Consider the following 19,180-nt stretch of genomic DNA (forward strand, 5'->3'; position numbering starts at 1 on the left):
TTCTATGTCCATTCAGACTGGTATCCACACCTGTCAGTGAGACTTTCCATGTCAAATGTCTTTTTTTAAAAAGTATGACTTTTTTGGGCTGGGGATGTGGCTCAAGCGGTAGCGCGCTTGCCTGGCATGCATGTGTCCCGGGTTCGATCCTCAGCACCACATACAAACAAAGATGTTTTGTCTGCCGAAAAACTAAAAAATAAATATTAAAAAAATTCCCTCTCTCTCTCTTTCTCTCTCTCTCTCTCTCTCTCTCTCTCTCTCTCTTAAAAAAGTATGACTTTTTATTTTTACAAATTCAGTAGCCCAGTAAAGTATATGTAGTTTTCATTTAAATACTAATAGCCCCCCAAATGTAATTTATATTGCAAAATTTAGAAAACTTCATTCATTGTTGCACTGAAATGAACTGCCATGCTGCCCTTCACAAGATAGATGTTGAACTGAAATTTCTTTTCTTAAGTAATGCCAACAAATAGACCCAGTATAAGCCACAAAAGTGAAAAATTCTGACTTCACTGTTCCTAATTACAAGGAGAGTGTTTCTAAGGGTCTACAAAACTCAGATAGCATAGTATCATTAATCCTGCAGAGTGTGTATATCAGGCTTGCTAGAAAACACTGCTCAAGGTTGTCACAGAAGTGCTTAATAATGTTTGGCTTAAACAAATGAGATTAGGAGCTCATGTGATCTCCTTTACAATTCCTCTGATTATAGCAAGAGTTCACATTGATAAAGTGTAAGCTATTTGAACTGTTAACTAATGGAACAATAATTATGAAACTATTCATTTTATGTTATAAGAACCCTTTCAAAATTATTATGGGGCCAGTTGCCATCACTAAAATGGACATAATAAAGCGGCTTAGAAACAGTGCCCCAATGAGCTGAAGTGCCATTAGAAGAAACAGGCAGTATTCTTTATTTACAGAGGGATATGTCCCCATGTTTTGGTCATTTTAAAGAATGAGTAGTGACTTTATAGCAGTGTCGGCTTCCATGGTGAGGTGTGGAAATAATGATGCCTCAGGTTATCTGGCTGAGATGCCAGGGTAAAATTTGTCAGCAGATTGAAAGGAAAGTGATTTAAGGTCCAAAAGTGCTCTCTTGCTATTTGGAGGTGAACAAAGCAGAAACTAGCAGACATAAGAACTATGGAGAGGCCAAGAGAGGAGTCATTGTCATCAGGCCAGATTTGAAAAAGACATAAAGAGATAAGAATGAGATTTTTTTTTAAAATGACAGGACAAATGTTTGAAAATGAAAATAGTACTAGGAAAAGGATGTATGATATGGCATGTGCACACACACTCACACATTTTCCAAATTTCCATGGTTGTTTCATTTAGTGTGGATAAGACTTTAAGGTCAGACACTTGTAGTGGAATTTTAATGTCATGGGGGAACATTGGCAACACTACTGGCCTCAAATGGAGGAGTAGGCATTGGTCCCTCTCTTCTTTATCATTGAGATGCTTTGTATAAGAGCATTGTTTTCTATTGCTCATGTTTCCATAGGTGGAAAACCAAAAGATTGAAAGGAAGAAATTTGAATCCTAACAATTTCCTGGCAGAGAATAGAGAAATAATATGTGGCTATGTTTTCCTTTGTAAAAATAATGTGGACAAAATATGAAAGAAGACAGGGTGTTTGAACACTGAATTCACAGGTAAACAACATGATTCAGGAAGTCTTGCAGGCTAGGAAGGATAATAGAATGAAACAGACATAATTACCCTATGCTCATATGTAACTATACAACCAGTGTGACTCCATATCATGTACAACCAGAAGAATGAGAAATTATATATACACATGTATATATATCTGCATATATATATGATATATAAAGGTGCGTTCTACTGTCATATATAACTAAATAAAACAACAAAATAGTATCCTGCTTATAATGCATAAGAAACACATTGTCATTGAAAACCTAAGGATGTAAATTTTCTTTCATTCTCCATTAATTTAAAGATTTGAAACATGAAACTATAAACATGAAGAAGCACAATATTAGGCTGGAGTTGTGCCTCAGTGGAAGAGCACTTGACTAAAATGTGTGAATCACTGGATTTGATTCCAAGCATCACAAAAAATAAATGAAGTATTGTGTCCATCTACAACTGAAAAAAAGAATCACAGTATTTTCCAATGTGGGTTCAATCATGGTCAAAGCACTTCAGTGAAAACCTCTTATCCTACAAATTGTATATGCCATTTCCAACATAACTTTTTGAAATGTTTATACCTGTTTACATATAAACCAGAGTAGATGTTCTGGCCTTAAAACTCTGTGTAAGAATAAGCAGCATATTTAGGTTTTGGAGTACAGGTGTTTTCTATGAATAACACAAGAAAAAATGGACATTGATAGATATTTCCAAGATTAGGAATTTGAAGAAGGGAAGGAAGGTTAAGTGAAGAGGTAAAGCTGGACATTGTCTTAAAAGGACATGAGAGTATGAAGCAATGGCAGAACGCTTTGTCACAATCTGGCACCTTCTAGCTGCACACTTTCCTACCTGTCTACTAGCAATGGGAAAACCCCCAGCTTCACCCTCAAGGCTAGACACCAGAGTAAGACATAGCTTTTAGCTCTGACTCAGTCCCCGTGGATCCACTTCATAAATGGAACCCAGCATTGGTTTCAGGATCTTCTCAGGTGACCATTGCAGAGTCCTCCAAGGAGGGCATGGCAGCTCCTCAGCGTTCTTCCACAGAACAGCTAATGAAGGGCTTCAGAAGTCTGAATCCCATTCTGACTCCAGCCTCCATGCCCTCTGACAGATGGGCAGCTCCAGCAGCAACAGAGGGAGAAGAAGACCCTGTGGGAGCAGTAGGGGGAGCTGCTGGGCCTCCCTCAGAGGAAGAAAGCATTCCTGGGGCACCAGAGATGCAGGTACTGCCATGATGTGGCAGCTTACCCAGTGGAAAGGGAGACAGAGTCTACTCCACAAGCAATAGAGCTCAGAATTGGTTCCCATGTGCATGTGACTATTTCCAGCTATAGGCTGAGCATTTCTGCTCTCCACTCTGTATCCTGGGAAATGCTAGTGCAGGGTCTCATCAGCTTGATCTTCAGTCTGGGCACCACCCAGTCTGGCCTTTGCCTGAAAGGGTGCACCAGCAACAGCAGCAGGAGCAAAAGGAGATGTGCCAACTGGAGAAGCAGCTGCTCAAGCAGTGGTTGAAAGAAATCTTGAGAGTCCTGCCCTCATGGGGTGGAGGCATGGAGGAATTCAGACAATGCCCTGCTGCCAGATTCAGAAAGTGGGCTCCTTTGGGGCAACAAACAGTGAGCTGTCCTCCAGTAATCCCAAGACCTGGGTTAGGATTGGAATCCCACTAGCATGAGATTCCTTCCACTCCCAGGCTGGGCCTCATCTCCCTGCTTGGGCTGTTAGCATGTCTGTGGGGTATTGGGAGAGTGTTAGTCTATACAAAGGATGACTCGCTAGCCAGGATTCTTTGTCCACCCAATGTGACTTGTCATTATCCTTCTGGAAACTCATTTTCCCTATCCTGTTGTCAAAAGTGGACAAAGACTAGAGAGTGCAGGTGCCTTCCTGATCCCATGCACTTTTGATCATCTCACTGACTGTAGCAAGGAAAAACATCAGGTGTGATGAAACATGTGTGTCAGGGAGTTGGATTATCGAGAGGAAGTGAGGAGAAGAGGAGTTGCAATCAGCAGCCCTTGAAACAAGGGGATGCCTACAGTACCTGCAAGGGGATGCCAAAATATTGTACATTTGGAGTTAAGCATTCAATGACGGTGACGTACATGTGAGTCAAGTTGTTTTTCCCCTTAACAAGGAAGGTCATCCTATGGTCCCTTGAAGAAATGTATGATGGGCTAACTCAATGGTGAATTCTGAATGGACATGTGCAGCAAATGAACCTCATATTTACCTATAGGTTACATTGGTCCTGCCACTGACAGCCAAGTGGTGTCAATGACAATGGTGGGCTGAGTGATCCCAATTTCTCAGGGGAGCTTCCAAAGGTGAAGATGCTGAGTGATAAAGGAAGGAGGAGGCTGGGAGAGTTGGATCACCATTGTGGTGCCTTAGTCGCAATGCCATTGGAAGCAGCCTGGCAGGAAAAGTGTCCTTCTTGCTCGTGGGCAGTGGGAGGCAGAATCTCTTCCTAAGAGAGCCCTATACAGGCACCTGAGACTTGCTGTCCCTGTCACTCCTCATTCCCAGGTACCCCACATGAGGTCACCGTGCTGGGGACACACATCTCTGATTGGAGAAATGTGTCAGGGTTCAGGAACATATGCTAATTTTTGCAGCATTTCATAGATTACCTTTCCCAGTCTTCCCTCTGGAGTCCCATGATTGTACCAGACTGGGTGAAACAGCCTCTTGCACAAGTGAGAATGGTTTCTCTGCTGGAAGCACCTGATTTCTGATCTAGCTACTATGAACAGGACTCTCATCCTCTGCTCTCTTCAGAGACTTTAAGAGGCAAAGAAATCCCAACAACCTCCCCACAAATCTGAGGACAAACAGTTTGACGCTTGAGGTTGCTGTGCTTTTACAGTAGCCATGACACCAGCCATGGAGAGAATGATACTTGCTTTTAAAGCTAAGCACAACTTTGTTCTCTTATAGTAATTTTGCCTCTGTGCAGACTGCAGTGCTTCTTCTTTTTCTCATTCCGTGTGTTTTCACATCGCCCCTCCACTTTTTGAGAGCTATATTTCTCTTCTGTACTTTCTTCCTCATTCTACCTGGTGTTCCTCTTCATTTCTTTGCCTGGTTGGTGGTCTTCCTGCTTTTCTCTTGTTACATGCATATATGGTGGCTGGGTGGGACTCCTCTGTGGGCAAAGTTTTGTAGATGGACAACAGACTGACTCAGAGGAGGTGCTTGGAACCATTTGCCCACAGCTCTGTTTCCCTGGATAAGCCACATGTATGAACAACATGAGCCCCTTCTGTGCCCGCTTTCCTGATGGCTGGATGGCAGGGACTCAGCTTCCAGTTTCGTCCACTCATCACCAATTAACGTGGTGGAAAGCTTCATCTTTTAGGTAACCAAACCAACTGCTCAGCCAAGTCCATTGTGACGGGGTTTGGAATGAAATGTCCTGAGTGTTTGCGCCAACCCTCGCCTTCAACTCTCACTTCCCTTAGTACGGTTTAGATATGGAATGACCCCCCCCCCCAGAGCTCATGAGCCAATGCAGGAATGTGCAGAGGTTCAATTATGAGACCAACAACCTCAAGAGTGGAATAATCCATTTGATGGATTACTAATTTGAGTGAATTACTGATGGTAACATAATCAACATAGAGCATGGATTCAGGAAGTAGGTGACTGACAAAATGACCTTGGGAATTATAATGTTGTAGGCGGAGTATACTGGGTAATTCAGGTGGAAGTTCAGAAGCTCAGAATTCAGATAGGACTGCATAGAGACATGGCTATGTTCACAAGCTTTAGCAGGGCATGAGGGTTGGTGGACCAGGGGCATTCTAGTTATACCCTGGCAAAGAACTTTTCTGAATTTTGTCCTGTCCTGAGGTTTTCTGTAAGGATCAATGATAACTTGATAGACTAATTAATTTATCAGAGGGAATTTCAAGGAAGCAGAGCATTCTGGTGTTGGCAAGGGTACTGCTGGGGCTTTTAGCCCTGTCCAGTCTGATAATGAGGAGCTAAAAACAATGTGGAATAAAAACTTGCATGATGGCCAGAGAAGTGTGTGTAGAACGGGTCCCAGAAATCCTGTGTTTGCTGAAGAATTTGCTGCCACTACAGAGAAGCTAAGTCCTGTTCACACAGAATACTGGAAATTTGTCTAGAAGACATATCAGGAATTAGCAAGACCACAACCATAGCAGACTCAAGTGGATAAAAGTGAAAACTAATTTAAGAGTGTTGAGAGCCACAGCCGAAGGGGCCCCAGCAAACTTCCAGCTGCCGGCTGATGATTGGCTCACAGCGGCCCCAGCAACATCTAGCTGATTGGCTCCTCTGTGGTGATGCTCATTGGGCTGTTTCCCTGCCCTTTCAGACCACGGAGCTGCTCATTGGGGGACTTTTTTGGCTCCGCCCACACGACCCAACCAATCTGCCTCAAGAGCAGGGGGATTGTGGGAGGTGGTGAGGCTTGTGGTTGAGAGAGAGGCTTGTGGGAAGCCGGTGGTGGCAGTTGGGCTCTGAGGGTTTTTCCTGAGGAGCTGTTTTGTTTGGCCTGTGTGGTTCTAAAAATAAAGTTTGTTTCTTTTGACAAGTGGCTCCTGAATTGTGCCCAGCCAGACTGCGGCATAAGAGAACCACGAGCACCTGCCTGTAAAAGGGGACTCGGGAAGTCTTTTCTGCACATTTAATTTCTCCATGACCAACTGCCCAGGCACTCGGAAGCCACTCAGCCATGGTCCAAGGTGCCTGGCTATTGCTTGGGCTGGGTGCAGACATTGGATATTGTCCATGTGGTGCTGATTCTGCAGGAATTTAGTATGCTGAGTTCAGGGGTCACAGAGGTCGTCATCAGGATTTCAGTGGAAGGTTTTAGAGGCCAGGCAATGTGTAGAGGGTTACTTCCTTTCAGGCTGCCATTGAGAGGGCATTACCCAAAGCTGTGAGAAGGAAGCTACCGGGTTTCTGTTCTCTCAACTAAAAGGCTCAGGGGTCACCCCAGTTAAATTGGGTAATGGGGTTGTGGAAAACAACCACACAAGAGACACAAGGACCTTAATTGGGCTGCGGAAAATAACCACACAAGAGACACAAAGACCTTTTTCTTTGGGGTCACTGTAATGGCTCCTCCGACCTTAAGGGTCCGCAGAAAGAGAGAGAGCAAGAGCTCTTGCTGACCCTTTTATTGAGGAGAAGCTATTCAAACGAGGCAAGGGGTCAGGTTTCAGGGGGCTGAGTCTATTTTCATGATGTCCACTGTCAGCAGGTTGACTGACACCTGGGTAGGCCACACTCAAGGGCACAGTAAGAGAAGGGGACACACACAAGGCACTTCCATGAAAGATTCTATCCTAAACAGGGCAAGGGGTTAGATTACGATGGAACAGGTGAGCATAGCTTCACCCATGGGGCTGTAGCAAGACACACCCATGCACGAGACACTGACCACGAACCCAAGAAGGGTGCGGAAAGCTCTGCCACAATTCTGTGACTGAGCGCCTCAGCACCCAGCTGGGGAGTGTGACTCAGTCACGTGTAAGGTTGGTCTCCCACAGGAAGCCAAAGCTGAAACGCTGAGCCCAGAGATTAAGAGATGACAGTAACTCGGGACACCTACCAAAGACACGTGCTGCCTGTGGACATAGCCAGTCTATGGGACAGGCCATGTGGGCTGCAACCAGCATGGCTGTAGGGTTAGGGCTGCCCAAGCCCTTTGGAGAGCACATCTTGTCACCATATGCTCCAGTTGTTGGACGAGGAGCTACACAATTTGTTTGTGCAGTTGGATTTTGGTCTTTTCTTTGTCCCACCCCTTCTGTCTGCACTCTAATTTCTCCCCTTTGCAAAATTAAAGTATTTTATCTTGCTAGATAATATTGGATTTATGCAATTTGATTTGATTTTCACAGGTTCACAAACAAGTGTCTGCCTTGATTCTCAGAGGAGATTTTGGGCTTTATAGAGACTAAAGATGTTTTGACCTTTGAGATGGAAATGACCTTTTGGTGGCAGGGGTAGAATGTTATGGTTTCCATATAAAGTCTTCCCACAACAAGCTCATGATAGGCAACGCAGGAATGTGGAGAGGGGAAATTATTAGATTATGAGTACGGTACCTACATCAGTGGATTAATGCATTTGATGGTGTGCAAATTTAAGTGCATTGTTAGGAGCTCTTTTGAGTCAAGAAGAACATGGCTGGAGGAAGGAGGTCACTGGGGGTGTAATTTTGGGTATTACATTTCATTTCTTCATCTTATGTTTCTCTCTCTCTCTCTCTCTCTCTCTCTCTCTCTCTCTCTCTCTCTCTCTCTCTCCATCCATGTCTTCCATGAACTGAGCGGCATTCTTCAACAAGCCTTCATGCCATGTTCTTCTGCCTGGCCTGAAGCCTGGAGCAATGGAGCCTGTTGAACAGAGAGTGAAAGCTCTGAATCCCTGAACCAAAATAAATGTTTCATCCTCCAAGTTATTCTTGCCCAGGCATTTTTGGTCACAGTGATGAAAAGACGACAAACACATTCCCTTACCTAGTCCTCTTCTCTACGGGAGAGGCAGCCCCAAGTACATTTCCCTGGCTTCACTGAGTATTCTTTACCCTTTCACTTGGTCACTGCTCTTGAATCATCAAGGTGACCTCTGTCAATTTCATTTCTTAGTCCTTGCCCTTGGGTTGAACTATCCAACTTTAACTAATTGAATCCTACTATCTGTCTTCTCGTGTTGTGAAAGGGAATTCATGCAGCACACACACAATTGCTTCCTCATGGCCTTTGTCCTGACACCTGTTGCCTACATCACAGGATATATTTCTGCAACTTTTCCCAAAGCAGAGTCTTCATGAACACTGTTCGTCATCTTATGTGTTAGTTACTGTTACTGTTCTGAAGGCTACAACAACAGGTAAAGGCGATGGCTCCATGACGTTCCCCAATTCTCCCTTGGTTGTTGTTAAAGACTTAAGCTATTTTTGAAATACCTAAGAAAGAAGATCGAACATGATTTCCCTCTATGATTTAATCACGCAACGCCCCCCCCCATATCCCTTCCAGGGAAACACTACACATGTTCCCATTTTATCCTTATAGATTTCACTTGAAGGATGATGAAGGCATGGTCCCTTGAAATGACATGTGTGAACTTCAGGGCATGTGAAGACGCTGAACAAAGGAGCTAGCTAACCTCCTTCTGGTCCCACAGGACCCAGATGAGAATGAATGCTTTGGAAGACAGGGGGATTTTCCCAACTGAAGGGCATGCAGTGCTTATCAGAGTTTCATGTCGATGTGAGAATATCACAAGAAGGTGGCCAGCCTCATTCTGGTAAAGATGGCATCCAGGCCTAGGGTAGGAGTGTTGAAGAGGATCACCCAAAGGCTCAGATGCATGACAATGTTAGGACTTGCCTCGGGGTGCTGAACATGTTTATGAGAAGCAAGAGCAGAGAGGAGGATGGGAGGCAGAGTCTCTAGGCACTAGGTGAGGGGCAGGTGGCAATAGCCATCAGACAGTGCAGAGAGACTGAAGCCTCTTCTCATTGAGAAAGCAAGGGGGAGGCCTGTGTGTAGGTCCTGGTGCCTCTGGCCTCAGTGTTGCCAGTGAAGTCCTTAGTTTACTGGCACCGCAATAGTGATGCCCAAGATGGACCCTTTCCAATTTCCTGGGTGGGAACCAGAGCATTGCAGCATTGTCCCAATATTTGACAAGCAGTTATGTTGCTACCCTAGTCGTGAGGCCAAAATATTCATCTTTCAAACTAGAGCCCCTCTTGGATATGGCCAAAGAGATCATAGCATTCTTTGGAAGGGAAATTCAGTTCAGCTCTACGGCATCCTGTGCATATTGATATCTCCAGAGGTTGTTATAGCAACAAGCAGACAAAGTGCTGCGAGCCCTGGAGAGAATGCAGAACACATTAATCGAGGTGAATTGAATGTCAAAGTGATTTCAGCAGAGAACTGAAGATGTGAAACAACTTGGAAGGATTTGCATACCCTTCCCTGTGAATAGTTTCTTTACAAACTCTAAGGTTTGAGCTCAATTCTAAGCACAGATGTAGGGCTGCACAGTCCACATTTGTGGGGGTCTATCTGTCTGGGGAGATGAGGCAGATATTCCTCAAATGAGTTCAATTTCTGCCTGTGGCAGCAACACATTGTTATCTATGGTCAGTGGGAGGTGCATGGAGAATGAGTGAGTGTGACATTCAGCCAGTGTGGGTGAGGGCAATGCCCTTCGTGCACTATCTTCAATCCTCCAACCTTTGCTAGCATACCTGTGGGTTCTTCTAAGGAACGTTGGCAGGAGACAACAAAATTTCATGATTGCTTTGGTCGGGGCTGGCACCACATTCAGCAAGGCTCAACTTCAGCCTTTCCAGGTCACCTGAACCTATTGCTGAGTCTCTACAACCTCCCTCTGTCTAGCTTCAGTAATATAATAGTCACCTGTCTGTCACTGTGAAAAATGCCAGAGAAAAGCAACCTATGGGTGGAAGGCCTTATTTCAGTTCCCTGTTTCTAAAGTTTCAGTCCAATACTGTGAGCCACAAAATCATGACGGGGATGATGTGTTGGAATTCAGCTGCTCACCTCCTGTGGCCAAAAACCAGAGAGAGAGAGAGAGAGAGAGAGAGAGAGAGAGAGAGAGAGAGAGAGAGAGATGACTGCTCATGTGGGAGCCAAAATATATACCCACCCCAGGACGGGCCCCTAGTGACCTTGTCTTCCAGTTAGTCCCTACCTCCTAAAGTTCCTATCACCTCCCAAGAGTCCCTTCTATTACAATTCCATCGATTCAATGCTCTGATCCAATGGGATCAGAGACTTCGTGGTCCAAATAGACCCCCAAATCCCCAACCTGAATGTAGGAACATTGGGGATCAAGCTTTCAACACACGAGTTGACATGTGTGAACTTCAGGGTTTCCTCATGACCTTTGTCCTGACACCTGTTTCCTACATCACAGGATACAGGGACACGAGTTTTCAAGGGACATTCCAGATGCAAACCATAAGAAATACTCATTTCTGTTATGCATCAGGCATGGACACATGAGCACTGAAAGCTATACCAGTTCTAATAGATACACTTGGCCATCTAGGGAAACATAAACATCAGAAGAGGGACCCATTCAGTAAGGCCACAGTTCCCTGTTGACAACCCACACAGTGCTCTAGGCACTGTGCTACCTCTGGCTTCACAACAGTGAACACGAAAGGCTGATGACGCCAGATTTGAGGAGATGACATCTATCACGAGCAGCTTTGGGAGCCTCGTAGGCAATGAGCAAGCACAGAAGTAAATTAATACATGGTGGCTCTTCTGACTAGAACCACACCTCAGACCACAAGTGAAAACCACCCAGCTGATATCACCAAGTGTAGTGTCACTTTTCTCTTGGACATGGTGACAAATGCCTGGATCGCTCACAGGCTCTGTTTGTCTTTCATTTAATATTTTGTCCCCATGGAGTAGGTATGAGAAAGAGGAAGATCATCATTCCATCCTTATGTGTGTAGGGTATCTTTTGTGTCCTGATTTATAAAAGAATGAACTCAGGCAGGACTCCTGATTAGATCTCAGATGACAGGCCTAATGAAATAGGAAAAGCTATCCTCATCCAGATCCCTAAGAACAGGCACCAGAGTCTTCTGCCAGAGTTCACCTTTCCTGGAAATGAGACCCCTAGTTTTCATAAGAGGGAGATGTGAATTAGGATATGAGATTTAGCAATTAGAAGGTGTGTGAACACAGGCAAGTGACTACCTATGTGACCCTTCATTTCCTGTTCAGTAGGTTGGGGATGGTGGCAGCAGCTGTTTTACACATGGAAAGATGAGGGGCCATCCATACTCTGAACTGTATCAGGGATATGGCAGTAAGGCAATGAAAACTATGGCCATCGTTATGGCTTTAATATCCATGGTGGTAGTAATGGAGCAGCAGCTGAGGCATCAGAAGGAGACGTCCCATCATTTAGGAAGAGGCCAATATACTCTACATAATGTGATCATTACATTACAGATGTTGAGTGGGAAGCAAAAGAAGTGTCCTTTAGGATACTTGAGTTATGGCATGGGTGAGATCCACATCACGCTATTCCATGCTTCCTAGATCAGGGATTTCAGGGGTCTTCTCTGAAGAATACATTTGGAGCTCCTGTCCTGGATGTAGCCAGTGATCACTTGGCCGTGTCTGGGTGAGGACCAGAGGATTAATTCTATTCTTCTGTCTCTCTCTGTGGAGGGAAACATGGAGATGCACAAACCCCCGCCATTCTCTGGGGCAAGCCAGTTCTTAGTGTGGAGGAGAAGCCGGCCAGGTCTCCTGGGGATCCAGACCATCCCTGGCCTGGGCAGAGGGATATGTATGGGTTAAGGTGCAGGGTTTGTGCCATTTATGTCATTTTGATTTCTTTCTATAACCTATCACTCTTAGGTGTGCTGTGCAGAGAGGCATTCAATTAAATGACAGAGGTCAAGAGATGCCCTCACAGGTGGGTTTCACATGTCCCACTGCAGGAACTAGCACCACACCCCCGATGGCTTTGTGATACCTTCTGTGAGGACTCTTGTGGTGGGTCAGGTCTGAGTAGGGGTCAAGTGGCTAGCAGGCATCTGATTCCTGCCTTCCCAGTAGCACACAGTGAACGGATAGACCCACCCCAACACCCCTACCAGTCCTGGGTCAGTGGGAATTTTCAGATGTGCCACTTTGTTTGGCCAATAATGACCATCTTGAGTAGCCCATCATAATCATGATGGGCAATCGTTATGTCTTGTAACAAAATGTCCATGGGAAGACTGTCGTGTGGGCCATTCAAATCAAAGTCAGGTTGACATCATAAAGCACTCAGAGTTTCTGCAACTTGCTACCATACTTCATTGCACAGTCAGTCCCCAGGGACCTTGTCAGGAATGGTAACGTGATGTGGAAAAGGCTGCACAGACCCCAGCCGTGTGTTTCCTTTTGAGTCCAAAGAACCCTTTGCTAGAAACAAGCAGACTGAGCCTATTCTGAGAAGGAGCCATGTGTCAGTCCAGTGGGGGGCGTGTAAGAGCTTCCGTCACACTCCATTAAGCAACAGTTTCGCATTGTTCCCCTCTGACTTTCATCTGGCAATGACCTTCATGGAAGTTTAGCAACCCGGGGGCTCTTTTCATCCCTGCTCACCGTACCATCTCATCATCTGATTTTCAAACGTGATAGGGTTTATTCAGAATGGGGTGCCAGTAACTGTGATGCTCGTGAAATGTGGGGCTCCCATGCTCTCAGAGCTCACAGGCTGCTTGTGGGGGAATAGAAAACTTCCATAAAAGTGCCAAAGGCAACTGCCCAAGAAGTCTTCTATCACAGGACAGCGTTGTGGATAAAATACAAACCTAGGTTTGTGCCTAGGTTCCAATACTCCTTCCATCTGTTACTTAGAGGAGCCTACTGAAGTGCTCTGTGACTCATTTGCATAATCTAAAGTGGGAGGATAGTGAAAGTAATCTGCTTTCATGAGGCAGTCCTGCTGTGATCATTCCGTGGAAAGTAATGTTCCACTTTGAACATTACCAATGGCTCTTTAATTGTGAGGTAGGCCGTCGGCAAAAGGGGAAGCCCTGGGTTTATATTTCTTGAGAGTGCATACAGGGTGTATTCAGAAGTCTCCTAGGCCTCTCTGTTCCTGGGAGAAACAGAGGTGAACGAAGGGAGGCACATGTTATTCTTTGAGGTGCGCTCTGAAAGAGCTAAGTTCCGCAGCCAGGCTGTCACCCAGACATGCCCAGCTCCTTTTTAGTGCCTCTGACCCATGGCCTGTTCCTGCCTGGACACACCCCTGATCCCCACTCTTGCCCCTCCCCACCAGAAGGATTTGGAATTTATAACCAGTTTTCCCATCACTTCACTGTTACATCACCTGCAGTACCTTGGTAACAATTCTTTGGTCATCAGGAGTCCCAGCTAACCATCACCACCTGGGGAAGGTCCCCTCCAGTGCTGCCACACTGTCCAGAGGGGGTGGGGGTGGGGGTGTGTTGGATCAGGGAGCAGTGCTTGATTTCACATGAAAAGAAAGAAAGAATCCAACTGGCTTGTCACACTAAGAACCTGATCACCATTAAGGGCCTGGACTTCTTCTCCCATCACTCCAGGCCTAGAGGGTGAGAGTTGAGGACACTGTGTATCATCTAACTTGTCTCACCCCCCACAGGGAAAGATCCTCTCTGCCAAAGATTTCTACCTTCTCCCACGAATCTCTTGCCACATCCAACCACCACTTTCTGAGTGATGGTGGCAGGAGGATCCAGCTCCCCTAAGAGATCGGCAGGACTTCTAATCAGGAAGATCGTACGGCTGTATGCTCACACGGCGCACTTCATATTATAGTGAGAACTGAAGCATCATTAGTGGTAAGGTTGACACGGATGCGATCCAGAGAGACACAGAAAGACCATCTCCTAAAAACTGGACAGGTGAGTGTGAGTGTCTCAAGCTAACTTGTGGGGATTCCTGTGGGAGAAATCGTATTCCCCATATGGAGAATCCTATTCCCCATATAGACCATCGTTAGTCTCACAGCTGCCGTTTTACTCCCCGAGTCCAGAATGTTTGGTCTTCTCTTGGTTGGAAATACAGGATCTTGGGACTGTGTGTGGCACTCCATAGCCAACTGGTTCTGAACCAGTGTCAGAGAGCATGGTCTCCTTGGTGTCTGCCACATGACTCACAATCACCCTTGGAAAAGATAAGATAATGGGAAGGTGTCCATGTGAGGAAGGCAGAATGGCATACCCCCAAGGCTCTGATACCCTGGATATGCTGCCAGACACATATCTCTGTAGGGACTCCAAAAGTACACATCAGTTGACCTTAAGATAGGGAAATTGGGCTGAATTATCAGAATGGGACACTAGAGGAGGCCACAGGCAGAGCAGAAGAACAAACTGGGGGGCCTCTAGGAGCAAAAGTGGACGTCAGGTGACAGGCATCCAAGGAAGGGGAACCTTACTTCCAGGGCTACAAAGAACTAAACTCCACCCTCAGGCTGGGGGAGCCTGGGAGTGCGTTCTAACTCAGATCCTCCACTGGGGTACTGGGCCCTGGGGCATCTTGAGTTGGGCGTTGTGAGACCCCAAACCAAGGATGTTGCCAATTTCACCTGGCCTCCGGACACACAGACACTGGGCGATAGTAAATTTCTATCATCTGCTTCCAGGGTTTTTGTGGTCAATCTTTATGACACTGGCAGGAAGTAATTCAGTATAGAAAGGCACACTGCCACTCTGGAAGACGTCAGAGAATCTCATTCTGGAACATGCAAAGTGTTATTAGGCAGTTTTAACAGTGATGTTCTTGGCTCCTGTGTTTCAGTTATACTTATTTGAACAAGCTTGTCAGGAATCTCTAGTGAGGCCATCAGAATTGCACCTTGATTAAAAATGTGGACGTAAAACAGATGGGTCAAAACGATCGTGTGTTCAGGGCCGTACTTAGCTTCATCACTCTGTTATTAGTGATGGAGATAGAAAAAGTAAGAATGGTCACCATGGTCACAGGCTGTATTTCTCACTCATCCTAATGACTGGCATGCATGAATATGGAAATTCTTAGAGGTATCCTCTCCTGCATCTCTTCACGGGAGCCCCTGGCATTTGATGAACAACGTTCTCATAGGATGGTGTGACTAGATTTACAGAGGAGTGGTGGCTTTCCAGTTGGCAACTGCATGTGGATAGAGCCTTAGGGGGGTGTGTTTGATATTCACTTTGGCCATATTGTGGTGTAGGGCAAGGCAGCAACAGTCCACACTGGAAAGGCCCCAATGGAATCAAAAGTGGTCTCAGATAGAGAGCGGGTCCAAAGATGAAAGGACTAAAGCAGAGGAGGGAAAGGAATGGATGGGTGGCGCATGTGAACAAAGTCAGAAGACAGAATCAAGATGGGGAGACTGGAGCATTCACAGAGGGAAGACTTTGAATTTCTTTTTTTTTTTATTATTATTAGTTGTTCAAAACATTACATAGCTCTTGATATTTCAACATACTTTCAAAACGGGGTCCACCACTCCTGTGAATTGCTTTATCTCTCTGATCTTTGTTTGCCTCATCTGAAAGTGGGGAAAAGAGAAGGTCAGGGATCGGCTCTCTCTCTGCTGTGCAGAAGCTAGAGAGGAAAAGGTAATAAAACGGGATCCTCGGGGAAACAGGAGGCAGAAGAGTAGGGGAAGAGGATGGAGGGGGAGACAGGAGGGGAGAGAAAGGGGCCATACTGGGAAGTGAAAACAACCAAACTGTGCTATGTGCATGCAGGAACTTATCACAGTGAACCCCACGTTCATGTCTAATCATGATACATCAACTGCCACAAAGGGGAAGGGGCAACAGTCAAATACAGCAAAGGGTTCTGAGGGGAGGCAGGAGGTGATGGAAAAGGTGAGTCCCTGGAAATGAAAATGATCCAATTGTTTTGTGCTTGTTTGAAGATGGCACATGGACCCCATGGTCATGTTATGACTGTACCACACCAATGAAAACATTTTAAAAATTATCTTTGAGAGTTGCCCTGGGAGAATCCTCCCTGGCCACCGGGACCGAGAAGCTCTCCTCCATGTTCCCAGGCTCCCTTGCCTAGGGCCTGCTGTGGCTTTCAAGGCTGCTTTTAGTAGCATCTTGGGTACTGCTTCGTTCCCCACGCACTGTGAGCCCCTGGCTGGCTCTCAGCCTGCAGGGGACCTTCCCAGGTGTACAAAGTATGCCAGAGTCTGGATGCTCAGTCTGGTGCTCAGCCAGTGCTCAGACACCTCACTCCTGAGAGTGGCAAGGCCTCTGCTGCCTGATCTGGGTAGAGCCACTATGCTGATGCTTTCAGTTTGCTTGTGGAAGTGATATCTTGCAGGGGAGTCACCTGGGAAAATATCTTGCCTTAATTTTCTGGGAATCCAGATTGGTAGCTGTCATCCCCACACTGTGTAGAAGCCTATCGCACCCATGTCAGCATGCTCATTCCCCCATTTGTGATGTATCTTTATCGATGCAGTTTGGGTCTGTAGTGAGCAGTCCAGTAAGCCGTCCCTTCTGCAAGGGATTGATGTAGCAGAGCAGGTCCCCAGGGAATACTTACTTGAAGAACACAGCCTTACGAAACAGGTTGGTTTATGGTATACATGGGGGGGGTGGGGGACATGGATGCCACATGGGCCTATCTCTTCAGGTTCAAGGAGATGAGCCTGGGACGTCCAGATGACCTCTTTCTGTCACTTCTACAACAAGGTCTCTCTCCTTGTTCTGATCCTGTTCCTTAGGGGACTCTTCATCTGTTTCACCAGCTCCTCTTCCTGCCCTTAGGTTCTCGTGACGTTGGGTGTGGCAGCAGTCCCTAGAGGTCTTCCCACCCAGTGTGGCAATCCAGTAGTGCTGCCACCAGGGATACCAAAACTTCCCAAAGCCCACTTGCTCACCAAAGCTAAGATTTTCAGAAAACTCCAGTTCTCAACCTACCTGGTTTTGGTAACTCAAATGGTGGTCAGAGAAGAGATTCTATCCTTTCACTCTCCCGCAAAGAATCAAGCTGTTGTGACATTGATCGAATGATATTATGTGCATGTGCAAATATGGAGAGATGAATCCCCAGTATTATCAAATATTATAACACGCCAAGAAAACGTAAAAAATGAAACGAAAAAAAGTGATAAGGGGAGGAGATTGTTTCAGAGAGTCCCAAGCAATCAATGAAGGGGCACAGCAGAGGAGAGCTGCAGAAGAGTACGCAATGGTACAAGGGGGAGCTCTAAGGGTGAGCGGGGTTCACGGCCAGTTCAGAAATGAGGGGAATGAAGTAGGAACAGCGTGGGGGCAGCCAGGCCATGGCAGCCCACTCCCCACCATGGTAAGCAGTTGGAAGTAGAGGCTCTTGCTTGCAGGTGTGAGCATCTCCATCTTCTTCGGGGTGCTCTTGTCTCTTGGGTAGGGCCCCTTGCTCCATCTGTTCTTCTCCAGTGCCTTCTCTGCAAAGAATATGAATGGTGCGGTCACGCCTCCAGCAGGGGCCCAGAGCATCTCTCTGTGATTACCAAATGGTATCAAGGTTAACATGTGGGTCCTTTTTTTCATGACCTATAAAGCATTCAATCTGCTTTCCCCACACAGTCCCCGGAAAACTGCTCAACAGTCCCCATAATAGTCACCCAGTGAGAGCAGAACATTACGAGAACAATTGCTTGCCTAGACAAATCCAGAGCTCCCTTGCAGCGAAAGTCACTGACTTCTGCCTAGTGGGAAAGAACTTCTGACCAGGTAAGTTCATGTGAACTGGCTTCCGCCCCCTTGGATCTCAATGGAGATCTTGAGAATTAGAGTGACCCTAGAATAGTCCTTCCCTTATCTCTGGGATGGTGTGTGTGTGTGTTGGGGGTTGGTGGGGGGGTGGTGCTGGAATTTTACCCCCGAGTCATGGCCCTAAATTGGCACACAGGACTCAGGCTGTGTGCATGACGTGTAGACATGTTATTGAACATGATGACCGAGCTGAGGTGTAGTGGTTGCGTCCCACGTACCAGGCATTCTGCAGAGCATTTCCCCTATTGAATCTCACTTGGTCACATCCAATATCTCCCTAAGGGACTATCATTATGAGATTCCAAGGTCTGTCTGCAAAGGTCACACATCTTGCCTAAGGGCACATGGTGTCAATGGGCAAGCCAAGATACCAACACAGGCTTGATGGCCCCTGAGGCGGCTGTCCTGGGGTCTTCCACCCAGTGACTCTGAAAGAAATGGACATCAATCCCTTAAGTGTGGTTACACTGGAATACTTGCATTGACGTTTCTCGTCTCATAAAATCCTCAACTGCACACTAGAGCTGTGAATGTTTAAGTGACTTCTCTTTTTCAGAGAAGTCTCAAGCTGGAAAGGTGGGGGAACTGAGGCTGAAGCTCTAGGTCCTGTGAGTGTTTCCGCCAGTATCAGGCAGCTCTGTGGGGTTCCAAGGGGTTGTCCTTGAAGCCCCAAGGTGTCAGCCAGTCCACCTTCTTTTACTCCTCCTCCTCCTGCTCAGTGCACTCAAACATTCGGTAGCTTTTCTGCCAGATACCTGTTAGGGCAACGTCATACCCAGAAGACCACATGGCCAGTGGGCACACAGACATTCAATTCTGAGGCAGAAGATGAGCAAATACAAGGATTAGGAATCACTTATTGGTCTTTTATGATTTGCATTCCTGTAAATCAGAGAAGGCACGTGAAGTACTCACAATAGTGCCCATCGTCAGCTGTGCTCTTGCTTCCGCAGCTGTGCTTTCCTCACAGTTGTTGCTTAGCAACAAGTTTCCTTGGTACCATTCTCCCCCACATCGCTGCTACTATCACCTCTGCCCTAATAATAACTGAAGTACTTGCTTAAATACACATCTCCAGTATTGGTTTCATCAGACACCTTTCTCCTGTTATTTCCTAGAATGTGTGTGAATCTGTGTGTGTGTGTCCACATTCTCGTGTATTTGTGTGTCTGTGTGTGTGTGTGTGCACGTAAGAC

The sequence above is a fragment of the Urocitellus parryii genome, unplaced genomic scaffold (assembly GCF_045843805.1).
Source record: "Urocitellus parryii isolate mUroPar1 unplaced genomic scaffold, mUroPar1.hap1 Scaffold_440, whole genome shotgun sequence".
Lineage (NCBI taxonomy): Eukaryota > Metazoa > Chordata > Mammalia > Rodentia > Sciuridae > Urocitellus > Urocitellus parryii.